The following is an 8,114-nucleotide window of genomic DNA, read 5'->3' on the forward strand; positions in this document are numbered from 1 at the left end:
AGACACAAGGAGAGAATCTACATTTGAGAACACACATTTGAGAACCTACAGTGTGCAAGACGCTGTGCTGGTGTCCCCTCGACTCTTTGTGTATACATAAGGGGATATATATATATATATATTTCACATAATCTTATTTAATCCTCACAAAACTTTTGACATGTGTTTACAAAGGAGAAAACTGAGTCTCAGGAGTGGCAAATAACGTAGCCAAAGGTGCACCTGAGTTGAGAAGCCCCTGCTGCCTGGCTCTGAAGTCCATCCCTATTGATGGATGTGAGTGGCTGGGGAGGCTGAGTGGGAGGCTGCATGGACCAGTGACCCATGAACACACAGCTCTGACCTGCTTCATTTCTGAGCATGGGTGTGTGCAGGCTGGTGGTGGCATCCATGCAGGGCAGATTTTGAAGGAATTTTGCCCTCTTTCCTTTTCATGATGGTTATAGACCTTCAAATGATACATTAAGTCTTTATGGTGGGGGCGCCAGGGTTTGTACATGTGGGCAGAGGGCCGCGTGCAGGGTTAGGGCTTTACTGTGTTTAGGGTTGGAATCTGCAGCTGCAAGTGGTTGGAGCCCTTTGCAAGACAGGTGTGTGTGGTAGGGCTCAACTGTGAGGCTGTTCTCAGAACCTCTGCAGAAGTTCTAACTGCCGTCTTGTTGAGTTGCTCCCAAAACTCTTGCCAACAAGGCACAGCAACCCCCAGTTCTTCAGGTTTAGTTGGGGGTTTGGTTTTGAATCGGGATTCATTCTTAAGAATCACAGCAGCTTACCAGTGACATTTTCCTACCCCTCTTTCATTGAAAAAGTTGCATTTCATCTCTCCCCTGGCACTAACCCTGCCCCCATGGAGTCTGTTCCTCTATGGGTCACCTTTGTTAATGATGACGTGCCCGTCACTGGCGAGGCAGGCACTAGCAGATGTTAGTGGCAGAGGGAGAAAGGACACTGCTTAGACCATGGCATGACAACTGACATGTCCTCAGGGAATAGAAGGCTCCTTATGCTGCCCTGGCCCTCAGATTTCCACTAGAGGGGCAGGGTGCTCTGCCAGGGCAGTGGGACAGTCCCAGGGGGCTCTGCTGCTGTGTGGCAGGTGATGAGCTGGCTTAGCTTTAGAATCACTCTCTGAGCACAGCAGCTTTGGACCTGGGGCCTCAGGTGGAATTCTGACTCAGGAGGAGAAATGCCAGGGCAGGAGGGGAGCCTAGTGATGAAGAGAGTCAGAGTCAGACAGACTTGGGTTTCAACCCTGGCTCTGTCTCTTGCCTATGTGACCTTGAGCAAGTTCCTTGATTTCTCAAAGCCTCAGCCTTCCTACCTGGGAGGATGAGGATAATAATTGTTGCTACCTCGGAGTTGTTGGAGGCCTTTTAGCATGGCGCCCGGCACATGGTAGGCAGTAAATAAATTCTGCTTATTGTTGCTGGCCCCTGGACCCCATGAGGCTGGCTCTGTTGGTTCTGGTCTGAAGTAGAGAGGGAAGCCTAGGAAAAGATCCCGATAATTCAGACTCAGCGCAGAACATGCATTACCACATTGCCCAGGTGATACCCTTCAGCTCTGGGAGTAGAGACCTGAAAGGGGAGGAGGGAAGGGCTCCTCCAATATCTTCCTTAAGAACCTTGCTCCCTACTCAGCTGAGGTTGGGCATCCCATGTCCAGGTGCTCCTGGGAGGCCAGTGGCTGGGGTTTTGTACCAGCACCTGAACTTGACTGGGGTTTGCAAGGTCTTTCCTAAATAAAGGCTGAGGTGGAGTCTGTGTTACTGGGAATGGGCATGTGGAGAGGGGGTAGGCATTCTAGGGTCCCAGGAAGAATTAGAAGCAATGTGCAAGCCTGACATTTGGCAATGGACGGGTCTTCATCTTCTGGGCTGCAATGTACCTGCAATTGGGCTAGGCCCACAGGCTCAGTCAGGCAGAAGTGTGGGTGCTCCTGGTGCACACTTGGGGAGGGAAAGGGTGTGTCTCCACAAGGGGGCTTGGAAGGGCCACACTGGCCCATCCCAGGCAGCTTTTGCCTCCTTGATTGGCTGATCGACTTGCTGCCAGGAATGGTCACCCTTGACTGGGAACACAAAGGGCAGTAGGAGAATAGCAGGGAGACTATCTGGGGAAGAAGTTATAGGGGACAGATGGTGACAGGGAATACCTGCTCCTTACAGTCCCTAGGCAGCCTGTCCAAGCGTGTTTTCCCTGTCCCTTCATTGCAGGCAGCAGAGCAGCTGCAGGGACCTGGAAATGAGGGGTAGAGGGAGGCCCCACTTGTCTCCATGAGGGACACTTTCAGGTGCCTGCCCATTCCCTGCACACCCCACCCTAGAAGGAGAGCCTCTCAGGGAAATGCTCTTCTGAGACAAGAGACCTCAAAGTGAAAACAAAAACAATTCAAATAAAACAGGTAACATAAGATGAGCAGGCATCTTGGAGCAGGCCCTGGGCTAAGTACCATGATTCCAAAGAGCCAAGAAGGGCCACCACGCACCTCATGGAGGGCTGACAGCATGTCCACTGCTCGGCTTTACCATCTCCTCTGCCCACTGAGCCACATGCAGCCCCTTAGGTGGGGATCATGAACAAACCTTCTTCCCACCTGGTGAGACTGAAACTCAGAGAAAATCTGGGTGCTCAACAGTAACAGAAGTAGGAGTCACACCCAGACTCATGGGCTCCAGAGACCTGTTGTTAACCAGCTGGCTGTCGCGTGCCCTTGTGTCTCCCATGGGGAGCTGCAGTGTCCAACATCCATGTAGGAGCTTGCCCTCCCTGCTGCAGGTGAGAGCCCAGAGTCTGTTCCCTGTGTCACCTGTGGCTCTTCATCACCTGTCTTCCACTCCAGCATGAGTCTGTAGTATTGAGAACAAGACAGGAGTCCATGGTTGTCTTCAAAAGGTGGGTGCTATGACAAGTTTGATTGGGGTGCTGAGGAAGGCCTGGGTCCTGATCCCTTCAATGAGGAGGGGCCGCCCTGGTCCTGAGTCTGCCCAGGCACAGGACAGGGGCTCTGTGCTTCCTGGGCCAGCAGGTGCCCCCAAAGTCTCATTCATCCTGGGTTGCATCAGAGGGTGAGTGTCAATGGGGGAATGGGTGCCTTGTGGGGAAAGTCCAGTCATCTACTGGACTTCCTTCCCTTGGTGAACAGAGCACATGGAGCTCAATAATTGGTTATTTCTCTTTCTGGTAGTGTAAGGAGCACGTGTGCCCCCAGGGTCTTTGAGGTCACTATAATAGGCAGAATAGTGCCCAAAGATGTCCATATCCTAAAACTCTGGAACTTATGCATATGCTCCCTTACATGGCAAAAGAGATTTTGCAGATGTGATTAATTAAGGATTTTGAAATGAAGGGATTATTTTGGATTAGCCAGCTAGGCCCAATGTTCTTATAAAGTGGGAGGCAGGACTACTACTCAGAGAAGGCCAGGAGCAGAGGAGAGGAGCAGAGGAGAAAGAGAAAAGGAGAGGAGAAGGAAGGATAAGAAGGAAGGAGGAGAAGGAAGAGGGAGATGCTGTGTAGCTGGCTTTGCAGATGGAGGAAGGGCCATGAGCCAAGGAATGCTTACAACTTCTAGAAGCTGAAAAAGACAAAGCAACATAAGGAACACAGTTCAGGAGACACTTTGATTTTTAGAGTGAGACCCATTTTGGGCTTCAAACCTCCAGAACCGTGAGACACTGTGTGTTATTTTAAGCCAATAATCTGTCACAGCAGCAACAGGAAACTAATATACACACTCAGACCTGAAGTTAGACCTGAGCTACTGAACAGAGCTTTGCCTCCCTCCATTCTGATCATCACCCTGGGAAGGGCGCCAGGCCACTGTTCTCAAACACAGTGACAGCTCTGTGGCCACGTCTGTCCTCCACCCTCCTATGTTTTCCTTTCAGAGATGCACCTGATAGCAGAATAGGGGCGAACAGAGGGATGTCAGATCAGGGTGAGGGGCAACCTTTGTCTCACTGACATAGGACAGTGAGACTTCATTTCTTAGCAATCCCAATTGTGACAATGATTTTACTCTACCCTACTAAATTTCTTAACCAATATCTGGCCTTGTCAGGAACTGTCAGACTCTAGGGACACACAAGGGGTGGGATGGTGGGGACAGATCTTCTCCATGCAGGCCAGCCTTTGCTCCCAGAACCAGATTGATGCTCACATTCCCAGACCTTTTAACAACTTAGAAAAACAAACCAACTCTTTGTCCAAAGGGGAGTTTAGTAGACAATTGCTGTGGGATTTGGACATTTCAAGGCGTTCTAGAGGAGGGTTAGGCAACACAGTAAAGCAGACAGATTGAGACAATCACACCTGCCTCCCTAGCAGTGACAAAAGTCTGGTGACTGGCTGCTGAGTGGGTCCCTCTGCCCCTTATGCCTCATTTTCCTACCTGCTGCCTCCAGATGACCTGCGAGGTTCATCCTCTCGACTGGCGCAGCTGGTGGATTCCCAGCTGGCATACCATCCCGGCTTATTTTTATATAACTTTCATTCTGAGGAATTCTTGATCCACTTAAAACAAGAAGAAACCATTTCACAAGTGATTCCCCCTCCCCCAATTGTCCTACAATGTAAGAATTTCACAAAGATGGTTAGCAGATGATCCTTAGAATTTTCAAAGAGATATCAATTTTCCAGAGAATTCTAGGCCAGAATGGGGCAGAGAGATGGCAGCTTTATGAGGGAGATGCTGGGTGGCCTTGGCTCCTGTCTGTGAGGCCTCCCCACCTCAGCCAGTCATAGGACTGCAGGAGCCCTGGCCTCTCGGGACCCTCCTGTGGCTAACCAGCCATGGAGGGAGGGTTTAATCTGCAGCAGCTGTAAAAATGGTCCAATCACTGGGAAGACCCTCCTAAGCACTAAAAACAATACCATCCCTGCCTCCCCAGCGTCACCAACTCAATATAAGAAATGATTCGAAACCGTGATGTCAAAATTAAAGCCATTCCTTGTTATGGTCTGGATGTGAAGTGTCCCCCAAAAGCTCATGTATGAGACAATGCAAGAAAGTTCAGAGGTGAAGTGATCGGGTTTTGAGAGCCTAATCCGTGCATTAATTCACCGATCGAGATTAACTGGGCAGGAACTTAGACAGGCATGGTGTGGCTGGAGGGAATAGGTCATGCATTTGGGGTATATATTTAGTCCCTGGTGAGCAGAACACTTTCCCTGCTACCTGATGGCAATATCTTGAGTAGCTTTTCTCCTCCACACCCTCTGCCATGATGTTCTGCCTCACTGGGGTCCAGAGCTATGGAGTTGGCCATCTATGGACTGAGACCTCTGAAATTGTGAGCTAAGCATCCTTTTTCTCCTCTAACTAAAACATACCTTTTCTCCTTAAACTTTTATCACTTATGTAGAAACCTGGTTTGCCTTTAAGCCTGGAGTGTTTTGCACCATAGCCCTTAAAGCTGTGGGCTTTGGAGTTTGTCTCTTTCTCCCCATGTCACCTTGGGTAAGCCAATTCACCTCCAATTCCCTCATTCTCAAAAAGGAGATAATGGTATCTTCCTGTGTTAGTCAGCTTTCTGTTACTGTAACAAATATTTGAGTTAACCAATTTATAAAGAGAAAAAGGTTATTTTGGCTCAGAATTTTGCAAGTTTCAGTCCACAGATGGTTGGGCTCACTGTTCTTGGGCCTGTGGCAAGGCTGCACATCATGGTGGAACAAAACCACTTACTCTGTGGCCAGGAAGCAAGAGAGAGAAGAGACTAGAGTCCCACAATCCCCTTTAAGGGCACACCCCACAATGATTCACCAGACCCTAACTTTTAAAGTTTCCACCATCTCTAAACTGCACCAAGCTGGGGACCAAGCCCTTAACACATGGGCCCTCGGGGGACTCTCAAGACCCAAGCCATAGCAATTCCTTACAGAGTTGTTAGAGTGCCAAGCTACCATTTATTGAGGACTTATTAAATGATGGGCACAAATGCTGTGTATGTAATCTTCACAAGTTCACCATAGTTGTATGTGTCTGAGTGTGGGGTGACTATTGTTCTTATTTTGTAGGTAAGTTATAGACTCAGAGAACCTAAGTGACTCACCTAAGATCAGTTAGTAAGTGGCAGAGCTGGGACCCAAACCAAGAACCAGAAAAAGGTCTGTGTTTTTAACCACCTGAGATGATGCCCACCACAGGGCCCGAAGGCCTGTCCCTTACCTGTGCCTTGCTCAGTATAACTGAATGAGCAGAGAGCTAGGCATCATTGTCTGCAAACCCAGCCCCAAGGAATGTGTTGGGTCTCAGGCATAAAACCCTGATTCCCTTGACCTTAATGGGGTGGCAGGCAGGCGGGTGGCGTTCTTGGGGATGATTCCAGGGCAAGACTGGGCAGGAGAATGGCCCTGTGAAATTCCCTGAGCTGCCCTTCTGCTCCTTCTGGGCAGCCAGGCAGACATCCCTGAGTTGGAGTCCGGATCCTGGAGGCGGGCAAGGGGTTGCTTAGATTTAAGGGGTAAGTTCAAAGCAAAAAGGAAGCTCTCTTTAAATCGAAGGGCAGCATGAGTGTTGGGGCCAAAGGAGGATGGTGGAGAATTTCTAGTAAAACTTTACAGCTTCCGCGTTTCCCCTCCTCTCCATCTTCCCATGAAAGTCATGCATCTGGGGGGCTGTCTCGGCTGAGTGAGGGCAGGAACTACCCTGAGCCCAGTTGGGGTGGGTGGGGGCTTCCGGCTTCATTAGTGCCCGCCTAGGGTCCTGGTGGACAGAGAGCCTGCAAAATGGGGGGTGATGCTCTAGGCCCATGGGTGGGGAGGAACAGCCATGGGATGCTCTCTAGGACCAGATGGCACTGACTGTCCTCTAGTTCCTGCTGGACTGCACATGGGCAGAGGAAGCTCAGCGGTTGTCCCTTTTATGCGTATTGACTTAGTGGAGTGCAAACACGTTAAAAGTTCACTTTCTCCTTTATAGGAGTCTATAAAAAGGCTCTTAAACCGGAGTCCTAGGGCTTGAGCGAGACAAATGTAGGATCAGGCCTTGGGGAGGGCACAGTGCTCCTCTCCACCTTCAGCACGGAGCTGTGCGTCGATTCAACATCTTGCTTCAGCTTGGAGCCCTGGCACCGTGGCCTGGCCGTCTCCACTGCAGCAGGCTCACACCAGTGGGCAGAAGAGTCCAGCTGCGGGTTGGCCCTGAGGCTGGCAAGCTGTTTCTGGTGAGTCCCTGGTGGTCTTCTGGGATGTGGGGGGGAGAGGCTTCCCTGGCCCAGGAAGACCTGCTGAAGGTCTGTCTTTCTGCATTTCTGAACAAACAGGTTTCTGCGGGACAGGAAACATCCTCATTGACAAGTGAGTGCAACAGTAATCCTGCCTGGTGACGTGGGTTCTGGGGCAGCTTGCAGGGGTGAGGGAGAGGGTAAGAGGCCTGAGACAGGGATGAGGCCGTCTCAAGTTGGATCTCTGGTGTCCTGTTTGGTCTTTGGAGCCATAGAGCCCACCAGATGCCTTGTCCCTGCACTTGATCTTAGCCAAAGGCTGAGAAGCATTAAGATTCCTTGACCCTGAAAAACATTCCCTTCAAGGACATGGAGCAGCCAGGTGATGAGGGACCTGAGCAAGTGGAGTGGGGGCCATGGGATCTTTAGGAATATGCCTGTACTACTTATACCTCCGTTCCCTCATCTGTCAGCTTGCAGGGCGCTCCCTGCTCTGCCAGCCAACCTCATGAGGACTCCACAGGGATGCAATGAGAGAGGGGTTTGGGGCTGGTGGGATGGTGTGTCCTGTCCAGTGGACCTGGTCTGTAGCAGGCTATGGCAGGGCTACCAAGTGACCTGGTGTTGAGTCTAGTGCTTAACACTTATTTGCCCAACAAACAGTGAATTGCTAAATTAATAGAGGTGCTGGGGTTCATTCTGAGAGTCTGGCCACAGTCACCCTGCCCTTTTCTCTGTGCCTTGGTATATGCTCTGGCTGTGGCTTTGAGCAGGAAAATACAGGTTGCTTCTGTCATAAATTGGGTGTCCACCTGACATCTGTCCCTTCTAGCTCTGCTGATCTGACCCTTGCAGGACGCCACAGCCCTGAGGGGGTTTGCAGCACAGCTGGGACCTTAGCCCATCTCCCCCACCCCATGGCCCCTGGGGTGGGGTGGAGCAAGGC

This window comes from Marmota marmota, unplaced genomic scaffold, assembly GCF_001458135.2.
Source record: "Marmota marmota marmota unplaced genomic scaffold, marMar, whole genome shotgun sequence".
Classification (NCBI taxonomy): domain Eukaryota; kingdom Metazoa; phylum Chordata; class Mammalia; order Rodentia; family Sciuridae; genus Marmota; species Marmota marmota.